At 38.5% G+C, this 18,389-nt stretch overlaps 1 protein-coding gene across 4 annotated transcripts in view; it reads left to right on the top strand.

Annotated features, from left to right (window-relative positions):
• The window catches only part of bicd1a (bicaudal D homolog 1a), a 141,682-nt gene that overhangs the window by 784 nt on the left and 122,509 nt on the right, over positions 1-18,389 (top strand). The window lies entirely within an intron of this gene.

The raw sequence follows: 18,389 nt of genomic DNA on the forward strand, positions 1-18,389 counted from the left end.
CTAGTTTACGCTTATCTGTGCTTGACCTGCTAGCGTGCACGGTCTACCTGCTTGTTTAATTTAAAGCGATGGAACGCGAGATATAATGTGTGCTGCAATAAATTATCAATTCCCCTAAACATGGCACTACTGTGCTACAGTAAATATCTTCCAGTGTGTATGCCAGTTTTATCTTTCACTAGACGTCGTGTGGTCTGACTCCGGACTGGTCCGTGGGAGTGTCAGCTGTTGAAATAAAAAAAAGCTTAAATTAAGCAGTACATGTATGTAACGTTTATGTTATATATGTAAAATAACACATTAAAATGACTGTTAAAGATTGTTAATCTTTTGTTGGTGGCTTCTTACTGGTCACTTCATGAAGACCACTTCAGAGTGAAACTAGTCTAAATAAAACACGTTCCCTGAAATTGTGGAAAAAAAAAACTATAATAATATCATATCATATACAGGTAGTTCACATGATAATCACGTTGTTCATGAAAAATACCGAAACAAAATTGACTAATATTTTAATTTTTTGTTTTGTTGATATCCTGTAATTTGGAGAAATATTATTAGAAAGGCAAATGCTAAACAAATAACTTAAGTTTTTTCCCCCCATTGCTTTAACCCAGTGCTTTATAATTCAGGCTTCATGTAACAGTTATGGAAAAACAAATCTGAAACCCCTCCCTGTTCCCTCCATTGTCTAATTTCACTTGCAGTGAAACGTCAGACCCCTTTGGAGCAAGGATATTTGAGACCAGTGTTTTCTTGAAACAAAGGCTGTGTCTCTTGAAATGGAAAATAGAGTGAAGCAGCAATTTGGTGCTGGTTTGGCTTTTTAACTAAATCTTTGTTGCGGAGTTGGACAAACTTGACTCTTCTCCAGTGTCCACTAAACTATATTAGATCCAAAGCTTAAATGCAGGCTATTTTTTTACATTGCGAGAATTCAACACTGCAGCCTAAGTGTGGTTTAAATCAAAACTTTGATCCACCTAGAAAAATCTCTTGTCAGTTAGGAGCTTATAGCTTCTTCCCAATGGAAACCTCCATCAGCTACTGGACTACAGATTTGTTACTGGCTAGTAGATCTAAGTTTTCATATATTCCAAGTCATAGTGCCATAGAGGACAGTTACTATTTCACTGAAAAATCTTGTATGGATTCTAAAAATGTCTTTCATTATATGAACATTTTCAAAACAGTTTATATTACTGTTTACTAATGGGCTAGGAGGGAGGCAAAATCTTGAATATAACCCTGGGTGGTGTTACATGTCTCTCTGATGTAATGTATAAGTAAGACTGATCTGTAGGTTTTCAGTTGTTTAAAATGGCATTAATTAGGTTTATCCGAACTTGCTGGATCATGCTGGTCTAATACCCATTTTGTAATTAACACTGAGGGAAAAAATGATAGTTTGGGCCCAGAGATAACAGGCAATTGTCAGTCCACAAGGACAGTTACCTTGCTTGAAGGATGCAAAGAATGCATTGTAAATTATTCATGTACTGTACGGTTTTACATTTCACAGTGCTGACCTGTGTCGACACTCTGCTATGGCAGGTTATTGCAAGAATATGTGGTTACCTAGGAAAGAAATAGTTCTTTCTTCCTAATGTGACAAGTCGGTAGAGTCTTGAGTAAATTGGGACATTCCCTGAGACACAAATTGAATACCAACTAGACAATCTCAAAGATGTGAATTTGCTTTAGAGAGATCATCTAAAGGGCAGTGTAAACCATTAATGACAGCTTTTTGTCAATAAATGCAGACTATCATTTTCATCCAGATTTATTTATGTTAAAAGCACAGTATAGTGTATTAACAATACTGTGTTGCTTGTAGGATGATGTAAACACTTGTTTCAGTAAAGCAACTGCATTAGAGCTTAACCTACTGTTTGAGATCAGAAATGTAACTCTAGACAGGTTATTTATGGTGCCACAGGATGGTCTCAGTGGAGGTTTTTGTTGTGTGCTCTGTGTGCATTGCAGAATGACTTATAGTCCTCTCTAAAAGTACAGTTTTGTAGAATGTGCAAGATCTAAAAGTTTCCCATTCATTAATGGGAATATGATTTAAAAGTTTTTATTAATATTGCTTCATATATTGAACTCTAAAGTTATATATAGATATATAGCCGTTCATTTTGCTGAAAAAGAAGTTTTAACAATAAGGCTGTGTTGCAAGAGCCTATTGTATCCATTTTTCTCTTTTTCTAACTCTTTCCTACATACAATATTCTTTGTTAAATTACAATACTTCTAAAATGGACATTGGGAACAGAATCTTGATGTTCCTTATCATGAACGAAAGCTGTCATTAAGTTTACTGGTAAAAAGTAAGAATACAAGGCAGAATACTTTCGCACGAAACGTATATGCATGCGTCCTCTCATCCTAATTAGAATCAGTGACTTTTGTTAAACCAGGAAGGTAACAATAAAATATCCCAAATAAAAAAAAGATCCATGACTAATTAAAGAAGAATGTACTCTTGGGACAGGAGTTTTTTTATTGTAGCTTAATCTGTACTTCGTTGAACTCTGATTTATTTGCTTAGTTTTAGTTCGCCCATTGTCTCTATTCATTTTCTGCTGAAAGTTCTCTAAAAAAAAAACCTTTGGGACCGTATCTGTATATCCCTCGAACTGATTAATAAGTGGAAAATTACTTTACCAGAATCAGCTTCCTAGGTATTGCAAATCGCATGCCTACGCAAAGAAACTGGCAAGAATAGAAGGAGTATTTGCTCTACAAATGACATTATGTAATTATAGCCTTGCAAGGGCTCAGCTCTCTTGTCATGATAAATAATGAGGAAGAAAAAATAAAACAAAACCACACTTGTACTCTACTGTACATATACAAACAGTGTATTGAATAACTACAAAAGAATGCAGCAGAAGAAAGACAACAGTTACGTCACAGGTCACAAATGTCTCCACCCCACATGAAATACCTCGTTTTGCATAGCATGGTCTCAGAACTCTGTGGCGTAGTGGTCTTTTCACTGTTCAGTTTTGAGAAATCAGTGGGGAGAAGCTGACACTGCATCACCTTTTTACTGATAAAGTTGGCATGGACTAATGAGGGTAGTATGCAGAGCAGCCAAGTACTGTATCATAACTGTGGTGGAGTTATACAGGGGGATGTAGAGGGAATTTCTGCAGGGAGGATCCTGGACCGTAACAATGAAAACACACAGCAGGGTTGAGCATGATGACATCTGCAATTCGTGAGAGACGGCACCTCACAATTTGCAGCTTCAGTGACCATGTTCATAATCATTTGGTGTAAAAAAATGCCAGAGCTCTCTCTGAGCAATCACTGTAGATGGATTCATTGCCGGTTGCCTTGTAATAAAACAGCTTTGTTTTTTTAGAGTCCAGGATTGCAATAGTGGGTAAATTCTTCCTAATTAAAATAAAATCAGACATGATTTTAACTATATTAAATAATTAACCAGTCCCTAATCAATACTATTAAGTTCTAGCAAGGAACTAACACATCATGTTGAATTGTAGGGCTGTATTGCAGCCAAGGTATTGTTATGCCTGTGGCTCAGATTATAGAAGCAGTTAAAAAAATATTTTGTTACATAGCAGAAAAATAATTTGCTGTCATTTGCTGTATTTAAAACATCAATTTAGTATAATCTCCTCTGGAAGTATTTTTTGTTCTCTTAAGTGGGTTAACAGTGGCACAAAGGTTAATATTCCTGCTTCACAGCGCTGGGGCCCTGGGTTCAATTCCTGGGGTGCTATCAGTAAGAGTTTTGTACAGTAGGTTCTCCCCCTCTTCACGTGACTTTCCTCTGGGCCCTCCGGTTTCCTCCCATGGTCTAAAAAAATGCTGGTAGATTAATTGGCTCCTGTAAAATTGTTTTTGGGGTGAGTACGAGAGTGTTTTTATCTGTGTGTCCATTGCTAGTCAGGTTAGGCTCTGGCTTCCTCCTACAGTATATAGGCTCTGGCCTATATGATATGATGATGGATATGATATAATGCCTTGGTTCTCAAACTAAGGTAAGCGCCCCCAGGTGGTACGCCACATGACCCTGGAAATTTGTTGTGTGCATTGAAAAATTGGGGTGGGTTTTCATATTTTCTATTTTAATAAAATGAGTTTATGTGTCAAATACGTAGCCTACGTGCTACAATACAGCGCGCGCTAATACTTGAGTGGACACAAGAGCTACTATGTAATTCTATACCATTGTATAGGAATGGGTGCTACGAACCTAAGTGGACAATTGTATTTTTAAAAAGTTATCTCCCGCAAATAGGAAGGTAGGAGAATTCGCGTGATTGTGGAACAATGCCAATCTTGTAAGCACAGGAAAGCATAGAAATGCGTACTACGAACGTGAGTGACCAGTTGTATTTAAAAAAAGTTATCTTCAGCAAATAGGGAAGTTGGAGAATGTGCATGGTTTTGGAACACTGCCAATCTTGTGAACACAGGAAAGCGTGATAGATAGCATAAAAATATTTAAGAACTGTTCTAAGTAAATTTGAGAAAAATACACTGAGCGCCTCTGTTTCGCTCACATGCGCGTGAAATAAAAACGTCTTTTAACTTCTGAGACGCCTGAAACTCCTGAAACGCGAACGGGGAAAGATGTAAGCTTGTGGATTGCTAAAGCAGGTAAGCCCCACAGTATTGGTGAAGAACTTTGTTGACGGATGGCAAAAGAGCTGTATTATGTGTGAAGAAGAAGCTGCTAAACAACTCGACCTGTTGCCCCCTCTGAAAGACAGTCACTCATAGAATTATTGATGTGGCAGATGAGAAGAGAAAGTTAGCTGATAGAGCGCGTTAAGATGAGCCGATACTTTTCAATGCAATTAAATGAGTCTGCAGATGTTGCTGATTTGTCCAATTTGCTCGTTTACGTTAGATGCGAGTTTGAGGGTATGTTCAATGAGGACTTTCTCTTTCTGTAAGACGCTACCAACAGGAACTACAGGAGAGCACATATTTCAGCTTCTGAATGAATTTGTCGAAAGAGAATGGCATTGACTGGATAAAATGCGTCGGAGTTTGTACAGAGGGTCCTAGATCGATGATAAGTCGAAAGTGGTTTAGTTGCAGGAATTGGAGGGGTTGCTCCGGATATGAATTGGACGCACTGCAGCATCCACCGCGAGGCCTTGGCAATTTAAAATCTGTTAGACTCTGTTGTGAATTGTATCAAGGCTCGACCAGTGAATTCACATCTCCTTTGCTTGACTAAACAGGCTCACTCCTCTCACTGAAATGGTGCTTTCATGGATAGAAAATGAATAGATAGTTCCCATATGAAGTGCCAAAAATTCAAGAGTAACGAGTTAAATTATCCAACAGAAGTTTCTTAGTGTAAATAAGTATCATCCTTTGATTCACCTCTTTGAGCAGCAATGAACTCCACTAGATGTTTCCTTTAACTGTTTATCAGTCTCTTGCACTGACCTTTATGAATCTGGGGCCCATTCTTCCTTATAGAACTACTGTTTCATTGTCTTAACACATCACTTCATGTCCTGCCGTAACATTTCAATGGAATTTAGGTCCCAATATTGGCCAATCTAAAATTCAAAATTTCTTATTCTTCAACCATGCTGTTGTATACCTACTCATGTGCTTGAGATTATTGTCTTGCTCCATGACCCACTTCCAGGCTCAGATTCAACTGACAGATGGATGGCCCTGATGGACTCTCCACAAGAATTTGCTGATACAACGCCAAATTCATGGTTCTGTCAAAGATGGCAAGCATAGCAGCCTCAAACCATGCCAATCAAGATGAAGTTCTTCTGTCTGAAGGCAATGTTTGCTTTTTGCTGCAAAAAATATTTCTGGTTATGGTCAAAACATTTGACTCATCTGTCCAGAGATGTGTTGTCTGCTGAACTTGAGACAGACATCAATGTTCTTTTTAGAGAGCAAGTGTTTCTTCCTGGCTGTATGTCATGAAAACCATTCCCATTTGGCCTTTTCCTGATTGATGAGTCTTAAACACTCTCCTGACATTAGCCACAGTGAGAGAGACCTGCGTGTTCTTAGATATTAATCTAGAGGTCTTTGTGACTTTTAGATGAATTTGTGGGCTGCAGTTGCAGGTGTCGTACTAGGATTACTGGTCCTGGGTCAGAATGATCTTGAATATTTTGCATTTGCTTATCTTTTGATGGATGGGGCCTCAGCTGTTTAGAAATGTTTTTGTAATGCTCTCAAGATTGATTAGCATCAACTACTCTTGTTCTGAAGTTCTCTTTTGATCGTGGCAATTTCACTAGCCTGTGTGACGCCAAACAGAAACCAAAGATTTATTATATAGAACAGGGCTGCACAGTGTCAATCATTTTTTCCTGTTACTGAATTATTGTATTACCTGATTCTATTTAAAGTACCCTTTTACTTGTGAGTTCACTTATTATTTCACATACACTGATTTTTCATTGTTCCTTTTTTCTACTTCATTAAACCAGTGTGTCTCCAAAAACTTTGATTAACATAAACCCTCTTGGTTGTTTCAGAAAAGACCAGTTGCTATCAAATAAGGGTACCATGATAAGACATTTTAATTTGCATAATTAGATTGGGGGTTCAAAAACGTTGTCTTGGCACTCTGTCTAGTGCAGCTTGCAAACTTTCTTTCAATCATCTACATGCTGCAAAGGACCTACTCACACCTGGAAAAGGCTGGCAACACTGTAAGGATTATGTTTTCAGACTTCTCCAGTGCCTTCAATACTATCCAGCCCTTAAAAGAGGAAGCTGGAGAAGATGCAGAAAGTCGGTGCTTTCACAATCTCATGGATCACTGACTATCTGACAGGCAGACCACAGTCTGTGAGACTTCAGCACTGTGTGTCTGAACAGGTAGTAACACATGGGCTCCTCAGGGGACAGTTCTTTCTCAGTTCCTCTTCACCCTCCATACTTTGGACTTTAAATACAACTCAAAGTTATGCCACCTGCAGAAGTTCTCAGTTGACTCTGCAATTGTGGGATGTATCAAGAGTGGGCTGGAGGAAGAGTACAGAGGACTAGTCACCTGCTTTGTGGAGTGGTGTGGAGAGAACCACCTGCAATTGAATGTAGCAAAGACGAAGGAACTGGTGATAGATTTCTGGAGGAAAAGGGTCAAACCTACTCCTGTCTACATCCATGGGAGTGGCATGGAGATGGTGGACTCGTACAAGTACCTGGGAGTGCACATTGACGATAGACTGGAATGGTCTAAGAACATCGAGGCCATCTGCAAGAAGGGTCAGAGCCGACTTTACTAGTCTCAGGTCCTTCAATGTGTGTAGTAAGATGCTACATATCAGTCGGTGGTAGCGAGAGCCATTTTCTACGTGGTGGTATGCTGGGGCTCTGGGATTAGAGCAGTAGATTCTAACAGGCTGAACAAGCTCATCAGAAGAGCAAGCTCTGTCATTGGGTGTGGCCTGGACCCCCTGGAGGTAATGGCTGAGAGTTGAATGGTGCCCAAACTAAAGGCCATCATGGACACGTCTCCCATCCCCTCTATGACATGCTTGTAGAAATGAAGAGCAGGTTCAACAATAGGCTGATCCATCCACTGTACGACAGAAAGCGCTACAGGAGGTCATTCTTGCCTTCTGCCATAAGACTGTACAACGCATTCACCTTGCGTCCGGGCAGAGGCAACATTGACAGTGACCTGTTTCTGGACTGAACAGTAAACCGATACATCTGTTCTTTTTCTTTTTCCCCATTTACAACCATTTTTGTGCAATATATGCAATATATGCAAGGGACTTGTGCAGTACATTTATATTTATGGTTTGTCCTTTGTGTGCTCTGGACTGTGAGTAACTCTTCTTAGTGCACTACTCACTGTACTGATTGTATTGTGTATATATTGTATTATTATTATTGTATCATTAGTTACACTGTTGTTGTGTTGTCTGTGTTAAGCTGCTGTTGCACTGCAATTTCCCTCAAAGGATCAATAACATATCTGTCTATCTATTCCAGAAAATGCTTGCTTCAACATATCTGAAAGCAAATAGGTTAAGGTGCAAATTTTAAAATAGCAACATACTGTAAAAAGAAGCAATACCATTATTAGTATCCTCACACAATGTGAAGTCAAAAGTTATTAATCTGATTTGATTCTGGGTTCTGATACAGTAATATTTCCGTCTTCTCTTATTAGGAAAAGGGCTCTTTGAACACAAAATCAGGCAAGCTGGGAATACAAAAGAATTCTTATATATCTCTATCTCACTCACCTGACCCCTCAGTCTCTCTGCCACACTAGACTTTTTTTGCACAAAATTGACCAAAATTCAAATTGAAAATACAAGAACAGCACTTGAATGTAAGTTTGTAAAGTAAAGTGTAAATCCATCTATTCATTTTCTAACCCCTTCATCCAATACAGTGTCACGGCGGAGCTGGAGCCTATCCCAGCAAGCAACGGGTGTGACGCAGGGCACACCCTGGACAGGATGCCAGTTCATCACACAGACACAAACACGCACACACTCACATCAGGACCAGTTTTCCCAGAAGCCAGTTAACCTACCTTTGTGTTTTTGGACTGTGGGAAGAAACTGGAGCACCCAGAGAAAACCCATGAAAACATAGGGAGAACATACAAACTCCATATAGATAGCAGCCCTGGTCTAGAATTGAACCCAGGGCCCCAGTACTGCAAGACAGCAATGTAACAGCTGCATCACCATGCTGCCCCAAAAGTGTCAATTATAAAAAACATTGTTGTAAATTTAGCTTGACCTCATTAAGTGATGGAGCACTGACAGCAAGTTTGTTCTTGGAGCTACAGTATCTTTGAGAACAGGTCTCCATTGTAAGCACTGTTGAAAGGCCATGACAGTCATTACTGAAAATATTTCCCTTTGCTGCGGTATTGACATTTTGCAGGACATTTATGCTTGTGCATAGCTCCAAACACAGGAGGCCGAGTCATGCTTGGTAACATTGTATCATCTGGTTTGACAGCAGCAAGATGTGAAAATAATATACTGTAGATCATTCCTCACTGGTGTAGGATAGCGCCTTTTAATCTGATTTTATCATCAGAATTCAGAATTTAAAAAGTCTACCCTTTATCTTGCTAGAGGAAGGATGAAAGTAGGACTGATCTCAGATTTATTGATATATTTTACTCTTTCTTTAAAAAAGTGCTTTCATTTCTACAATGCTGTGTCTGTATGTGTTCTGTTCAAGCTGAGGACCAAATATTTAGATGAAAAAAATGCAAAATAATGGTAATTTGCAGGACCAGAACTAAAATATTGTAAAAGGTGTTTACAATGCAGTGGGTATATAAACATAATTGAAATACAGTATAGCAAACGTATAAAAAGAGTGTTACCAAAACAAATAACAACCAGCAATAAACAACCCACTATATAGTGGGTTGTCAGTCCTGTTGTGCTGAATTATCAGTTTCCTTTCTGTAGCAGTGTTTTTCAATGTACTGTATGCAGTACATACTGTATGCACATTTCTAAAACTACCTGCAATTAACTATTTTTGAATTACTTATTACACATTTTTATGTTGTTTGTGTCTTCAACAATATGATTTGATTTTGTGCACTTCTGATGATGATGTGAGTTAACAGGGGAATGCAACATTTTGTTTCTAAATATTTAGGGAAAATTGTGCCAATGTGTTCCAATGACACATTGCAATGAAGACTTCATTCACCTTGCTTGAAATATGAAATAAAAAAAGGTTATTTTTTATTTACTATCAGCTGTTAGATATTGATAATATTGCTAATATCTAACAGTGTAGGTTTTGGGTGACAAGAAACTGGAATATAATTATGTTCTATCAACAAACTTATTTTCCTAAATATCAACTGATTTCACTGTAATCATGTTACCTGCCAGAAATGCTGAAAGGTTATTCTGTGTGTAGTGTCTCATAAATGTTTTTATATGCAACCTAAAACATCTTTCCAATTATGATAATAAGTTCAAGTATCAGCGATATTTTTTAAAATATCTATTGTTTTTCAGTTGGCACATGGCACAGTGGTTAGAATTGGGGTCCCTTGGTTCAGAACTGATCCTGGGTTGTTATCTGTGTACAGTTTGAATGTTCTTCTCATGTTTGTGTGGGTTTCTTCCAGGTGCTCTGGTTTCCTCCCACAGTCCAAAGACACACTGGTAGGTTGATTGCCTTCTGGGAAAAGTGGCCCTGGTATGAGTGTGTGTGTGTTTGTGTCTGTGTGTGCCATCCAGGGTGTACTCTGCTGTGCTTGGCTTGCTTGCCAAGGTACTGGCTCTCTCCCACTACCCTGAATTGAATAAAACCTTTAGAAATCAGATGAATGGATGGGTCTATTGATTTTTAAAATCTTGTATTTAGTATGTTGTAGGATTCATACGTTTGCACAATAACACATTGTACATTGTCTGAGGTATTCTGGGTAAAGGTAATCACCTTGGACCCTCCCTCAATTGTGCTGCACCTGTCACAACCTGCTGAAGTCCTGTTTGGATGAATTGGAAAATAGAAGACTGATTGTAATGGTTGCCAGGTGAGGCTCCCATGGAAAGAGTATTTTAAGACCCTATGCGAGGTGGCAGTTCCAGAAAGGAATGGGGAACGGAGTTGAGGGAAGACACACAAGGTTTATTGGTGCTCACAGTAATGACGGGGAAGTCCGTGCAGAAGTGAAGGGTAGGTATCCATTGCATCAAATCCAGGGAGGTCCACAGGAGAATCAGGAAGCAGTCCATATGTCCATTATCGAGAGGATAGGCCTCTACTGGCCTATGCCCTCAGACTTCAATGTGAAGCCTGGTGGTAGGTGGGCCATGAGAAAAACATTTTCCAAAGCTGAGCCCCAAAGGCTGGTGGGGGGTGAAGAAAACTTAAATAAGCGACTTAACTAGACACACTAGGAAGTAATAATTTAAAGGACTATCTAGAGAGGATTACAGCACCCTATGGAGTAGGGATGTCGACCGTGACACTCATCTAATTTGTGTGCTGTAGGCTTGCCAGAAGGAGATGATCCGATTAATATTTTGTAAAAACATATACCAAAATCATTACTCTTTCTGACCCATTGAAGTCATGAGGACACAAAATATTTACTACTGTTCTGGTACACAGAGTGAGAGGCTTCATAATTTATCTTTAAACTCCATCACTATATTGTTGGAGTACTCATCCTTCAAGCAGACAAAAGATTAGATTCACCTGCCATGGGTATGTAGAAATTAATGATTATTCCTGTTATTCACGGATTATTGCATTTTCACAATGCAGTCCAGAAAATGTTTCGGTCCGGAGCTTTAATCCCATTCTCGGCTTGAGAAATGAAATTTCTGCTTTATCCAGGCAAGTGGAATATCATCTGCTGTGGTCAGTCCAATCTGTTTGACACAACATATTAAGTGAAAAGGTTCATCTTTCGGCTGCAGATAAGTAACATCTATCTTACAGACTATACCCATTTCTTTCTTGCTAAACTCTTGGAGTTGTGTTGGATGTATTCCTTTTCTCAGTTCTTTCAAATATGGATACAAGAAAGTGTTGTTTCTCTATGTGCTCAGATGTCTTTGGGAAACGGATAATTTGATTCAGTGAGACAGCAAATACATGAGTTGTCCTGGTATTTTTGAGAGGGCAGCACCATCATGTGATGTTTTTATGCTCTATATTATAACAGCTTTGCTGTGGCAAACCATGCCTGGAATATAGTATTCTGCATTTGTTGGTGAGTATTTTACATTTTAGTCTGTTATCACAGAAGCTCACTTCCTGGAACGTTGCCTTTATTTATGTTTTTCATTACATCGCAGACATAGCTATATCAACTATGTAGTCAGCCATCCATCAGCTATATCACCCTAATGTTGGGTTCTATTGCTCCAGTAAAGTGATAGGGACGTTATACTGTAAAAAAAGTACTGTCCATTGGATGAAATGGATGACTCCATGGTCATTAAAAAATCCCAGGGTGTTTCTCGAAAAAGTGTAGGGATGTAACCCCAGCATCCTGGACAAATGTCCTCCTGGTCTTTACCACTCATGACTGCATAATAGTCCCCATCTATGAATTAATCATTCTGTTCTCCTCCCCATTGATAGCTGATGTGTGGTGAGCATAGTGGAGTACTTTGGCTGTCGTTGCTTCATCCAGGTGGGGACTACACCTGGTGGTGGTGGTGGAGGGGAGTTCTCATTACCTCTAAAGTGCTTTGAGTGGAGTGTCCAGAAAAGCACTATATAAGTGTAAGGATTTTATTATTAGTAGTAGTGGTAGAGAAAGATGCCTCTTAAAACTCCAAGACCTTAGCATTGGAGGACTGCAGTTGTCTACCTCTGGTCTTTTTCCTTTTTGTTTACTGCCAATGAGTGCACCACAGTTGCAGGCTCGAGTTTCTCTCAGCTGGTCTATACAGTTCTGTATGACAGATTTCATTTGTACTCCAGTGCTTAAGAATTTGGGACGTCCTTTACTTTTGTCTTTTTCCATCTTCATTCAGAAGTGATGAAAGTGCTTACTTTGTTTGAACCTGTGTGTTACTGATGTGTTTTGTTACTTACAGTATGTCCAGCTCACAGAAATCAGGTTGCCCTTCACTGCTGCGTTTATATCTAATTAAATGACAGTGCTATGAATTGTTCAGGTCTCATGTACAATGTTTATATTCTACAGAAATACTGTTCAAAGCACTTTACTTCAGACTTTCAGAATTTCAATTCTGTTGATTTTCACAGATTATTCCCACTCACATACAGGGGTCCAAGCATAACATTTCTCTCCAAACTGATGACATTCTGTTTTTTCTCTGATATTTTGAGTTCAGCTCAGCACGTCTCATGCTTATTTGATAAATTTAGTTATATCTGTGTATATATAATTGTTCAAATATCAATCCTCGTGCCTTGATTCCCCCTTCTATGATGACTTTTCATCCACCAGCATATTATGTGATATTTGTAAAAGAACAAAATACATTTTATTTGGCATTGTAGTGAAAGTCAGAAATAACAGTTTATTTGCTTTATAATAGACTACATATTTAAAAATTATTCATGTGTCCCTCTAGCCCACTTTTTTCTCTTTGATGAAAGTGAAAGCATTGGTTTTTGACTTGACCAGATGCTAGTAGTCTTGAGTTGGTATTTTTCCGTCAAATAAATATTGAATCTCTAAGCCCATCTTGTATTTAAATGCAAGGATAGTTCTTTTCATTGAGAAAAGTAAACAATTTTGGATAGCAATTTGAATTTTTCAAGGATTTCCTTTCTGTACTGTACTTTCTTTTCTTGTCTTTTTTTTCAGTTTTATGTAAAACTACATCACGTTGGGGTTGGAATAAACTAAATGTGTTGTTGCTGAGCATGTGTTGTGCTCAAGGTCAGAGAGAAGCTTGAAAGGTATTTGTGGGGAAAGCGAATGCCTTGGATAGTATGAGATCCATTAACATGAGGGTTATAGAGAAAGGTATGTATGGAGACTCCCTAGAGAAGGATGACAACAAAGATAAGTTCCCCAGAACAGGACAGATTACACTTCTTTAAATTTAGAATTGTGGGAGTCCTATCAACACCCACATGTGTTTGAAGCTGACATCATGGAATCCTTTGGAACAGATTGATATAATTATTAAATAATTAAACTACAAGCAACCAAATGCCCAAATAGCCTTAAAGAGGTCTTCCAAGAGGTCTCCTCTTGCTTGAAACCTATTACTCTTAGAGTGGACGTTTAAATGAACCTAAAACAATGAAAAAAGATGTTCTGGATGCAATAATGCCGATGTGGTTGTTAATTCCAAAATGACTCTAGGTTTTTTTTAAATGTTTTCAATATGAAAAAATGAATTTTACATTGGGTCTAATTTCAGGCATCATATGTATTTCTGTTTCAACATTTCTGCAATGTGTAATATTGTTCATTTACTGTAATTTGGGGACTGGGGTGCTTAGGAGGAGAGGAATGTCAACAGCATGTATATTTATGAGATATTGTATTCAGTTTGTATGATTGTTTACATCAAATAAGTAACAAATGTAATGTGCTTTTGAGTTGTGTATACTCTTTGCTCCTTTGCTTTGATAATCACTGTTCATTTCTTAAGTTTTAAACCTCAATATCTCTTTAAATAAATATGTCAGTATACTTTATCCCTGAATAACTGCTCTAGGGGCGCCGTATAAATGGCTGACCCTGCACTCTGACTCCAAGCTTCTCTCTGTGTCTGTGTTTCTCATAAAGAGCAAGTTGGGGTATGTGAAAAGACTAATTCCTAATACAAGAAATTTTATATGGCCTATAAAGTGATCTTATCTTATCTTAAATATATAAAATGTAAGTATACAATATACTGTACTTAGACAAAAACCTAAGTCATTATACTTTGGATCTATTTGTGAGTAACCACCAGCTATTTTAGAAAATTAGCTAATGATTTATGGGAAAACTGCTTCTCTTGTTGCAAGATAGCTTACCATGGTTTTTGGAAATGAATCATCCTTCTCTAGGGACTCTCCATACATACCTTTCTCTATAACCCTCATGTTAATGGATCTCATACTATCCCAGGCAATCTTATTATCTTTCGCTCTTTTTTTCCACAAATCCCTTTCAAGCTTCTCTCTGACCTTGAGCACAACACATGCTCAGCAACAACACATTTAGTTTATTCCAACCCCAATTTGATGTAGTTTTACATAAAACTGAAAAAAAGACAAAAGTACAATAAGGAAGTCCTTGAAAAATTCAAATTGCTATCCAAAGTTGGATTTTCTCAATATTTTTTAAATGCTTTAAATTCAATGAACCTTTGGGTTCATGTACTGCATAACCTTGATAGGGACATGTTTTTCTAAATGCTTTTTTCTTTGGTTTACATTTCCTGAAATTGTGATTTATTCATGCTGCCATGGTGACCAGTGAATTTTCAGGGTTTTTTCTTTTGCTTTGAAATATGGAAATGATAAGCAATATCTTTTAAATGCCAGACAACTGAGCTTCTGACCAACAGCGTGCATCAAATCCATTTTTTGTGCATTTATGTGAGAAAGGGATCAACTATCTGTGCAATATCTTTAGCAGCAGTGTACAACACTGTGTGTTGCTCAGTGTGCAAGGTGTGAATTTTAGTTTTGGATGAACAGTGTATGCTGCTCGGTGCTCCAATTAATGGAAGATAATTTTATGTACACATTGGAGGAATATTTATATTTTCTCTCTTATTGTATTAATATAATTATCTGCTACTGTACATGTGTGGTGGAAGCATCATGGTAAGGCGGGCTGACAGAGTCATTGAAACTTACTGATACTCTCTGCAAACCAAAAGGCACTGTTTGAAATGAAAAGCTATTTCCAATTGTTGAGCTAGACTTTACACAAGAAGACCAGGTGTTCATTCCCAGGAACATTTACCTCACAATCTGGACAGGAAGCTCATGTTGGTCAGTTAACATTGTGAGAAAGAAAATGTCATGACCGAGAATCACAAACCATTGATGCCAATAGTTTGTATAACAAGGGTATTCCTAAACAGCTGAAACCACCTTAACAGTTTTACTTGTGAGGATGGATTTCAAGAAAACTGGGTTTTATAGAGATCTGCAAACATGCCTGGGTATTATACAGCACAGGTACTTAAACAAATATAAGACAGACACCAAAACAATGTAATTTGTATGTATCGCCAGCAGCCATTTCACTCTGCAACTCACAATTGGCAACCCACTGAAGCTCAGCAGGTGTGAGCCTGGCTAGTACCTGGATGGGAGACCTCTTGGGAAAAACTAAGGTTGCTCCTGGAAGAGGTGTTAGTGGGGCCATCAGGGGGCAATCACACGGCAGTCCATGTGGGTCCTAATGCCCCTGTATAGTGACGGGGACACTTCCTGTTGCTAAACAGGGCGCCGTAAAAAACGGGCGCCGTCCTTCGGATAACACATAAAACCGAGGTCCTGACTCTCTGTGGTCATTAAAAATCCCAGGGTGTTTCTCGAAAAGAGTATTGGTATAACCCCAGCGTCCTGGCCAAATTTCCCATTGGCCCTTACCAGTCATGGCCCCCTAATAATCCCCATCTATCTCTCATCCTAGCGTTAATCACCAATCAGCAGGGTCCGCTTGTTGGCACGCCCGTCTCCATTTGGTGGTTGGAATCAAATCTTTGAGCTGACGTTGCCATTAAATGCGACCAAGAATACACCAACCGGCGCGTTGCTACGCCTGCCGTTGGAGGGGGAGGGGGAGAACAAAGTAATGTAGCCAATTCATAGAGGGGGGTTATTATGAGGCATAGGAAATTTGGCCAGGACACCAGGGTTACACCCCTACTCTTTTTGAGAAACACCCTGGGATTTTTTAATGACCACAGAGAGTCAGGACCTTGGTTTTACATCTCATCCGAAGGACAGCGCCTGTTTACAGTATAGTGTCAATAATCCCCATATATGAACTGGCTTAATTACTCTGCTCTCCTCCCCACTGATAGCTGGTGTGTGGTGAGCGTTCTGGCACACTATGGCTGCCGTTGCATTATCTAGGTGGATGCTGTACATTGGTGGTGGTGGAGGGTGTCCCCATTGCCTGTAAAGCGCTTTGAGTGGAGTGTCCAGAAAAGCGCTATATAAGTGTAAGCAATTATTATTATTATAATTTATTTGTTGCTTTGATAAAACTGTTCTACCCAGGCAATATAGTTCACTGTGGCTAAAAAAGCAGCAGAGGCAGGATTACAGAAATCTGTACTACAGTACACACTGCAGACTAGAAAGCTGTCATATAAGGAGCTTAACGTTTATATATAAATTGTAGGTTTCTGTGAGAATGGGTTATTTTACATTTTCATGTGTAAATCAGCTTTCCCTTGTCAGTGATGTTTTTTAAATGACATTATTTGCTTTTATCCCAAGTGTTTCTATACTGTAACACTTTACATTTAAATACCATTGTTCTCTGGTTAGTTTTAGTCTTATTAAGACAATTTGCTCAGGCATACAGTACCTTTGTTAAAAAATAAACTTTTCATCTCTTCAAAACTAAATATTGTAAAAGTTGTAAAATGTTAACGCAGGACTTTAAAATCGTTCTTTTTTTTTAGCCGAAACTGGAAGGTGTGATTATGTGCTCAAATGGAATTAAATCCAGAAGCAAAAATATATTCTGCAGAATGGGTTTTATTAAGTCATGGATTAGATCAGCTTTGAGCATTTCCAATCCTCCGTACTGCAGTACTTTGAAACAACCAGCTGCATAACTCTTGTAATTTCCTACTCAACAATCAATTCAATAAAGGAACTTGTTGTAGCCTTAAGGTTCCAACATTACTTTTCATTGATTTTATTTCATACTGTAAATATAATATAAAATGAATCTGTTACAATGGCATCCCCATTGTTTTCTTAGAGTATGGGTTGGCAACTTAATTCTTTGAGGGCATGTGGGAAGGGTTTAGAAAAACAATGCATCACATAATATATATTTCCGCAAGTAACATACTCCCACAATCAATTATAAGAATTGAACTTCATAAGGACTTTGGAAAAGAATATGATGGTCACTTTCTGTAGTAAGGAGCTCAGGAAACAATTTATGTATGTGTCATGTCTCAAAGGAGGGATGCTGATGATGAGTGAGTTGGTGATGAGTGTAGCTCAGTTCAGGAGGGAAAAAATCCATTCTGATGCCATTTTCACATGCAATTATATTTAATGGCTTTTTCAGCCGGTCTCACTTTGCAAGGCAGACACTACGACATCAGACAATGTTGCATTAGGCATTGTTTAAAACAGACTTCTAGCTACGGTGTAGGATTACACCCCTTAGTCAACCTGTTGATGCACCCAGTTTTTAATATTTCTTATTGCTTATATGAAGCATGTTGTCTGTACCGCTTTATAATATTTTCAATCTAGACTGATTGCACATGGTTGCAACAGAAGGTTTAAAAAGCCAGAAAGTCATAGTGTGATACTAACTGCTTCATCAGTAGACTACCTGAATAATTGCTAAGAGGTATGTTCTTACACGTTCTTTGCAGGCATTGTTAATCAGTAAAGAAAACAGCAGTGCAAGCAGAAAAATCTGAACCTGTGACTCTGACAGAACACACAGATTTGTGGAATGCGAGTAACAGAGTTCTTCTTTAAGGCTGTTCTGCACTAAAACCAGTTTTCAGTGCCTCGCTCCCTACACTACAGTATTTTGTTGGCTGATCAAAGACGGCGCTGAATCAGCAGCTGTTCAATTCTGTGTTTATTTCTGTAAGCGTTCTGTTATATAGCAGAGTTATAAAAATTGTTAATCCACATGACCCCATTTTTATGTCTCACATGGTTTATCCAGGAGGAGTGTTATGAATATTTGCACAGAAATCATTTCCCCCTTATCTCCATTTCTTATCCCAGGA

The sequence above is a fragment of the Lepisosteus oculatus genome, chromosome 7, assembly GCF_040954835.1.
Source record: "Lepisosteus oculatus isolate fLepOcu1 chromosome 7, fLepOcu1.hap2, whole genome shotgun sequence".
NCBI lineage: Eukaryota > Metazoa > Chordata > Actinopteri > Semionotiformes > Lepisosteidae > Lepisosteus > Lepisosteus oculatus.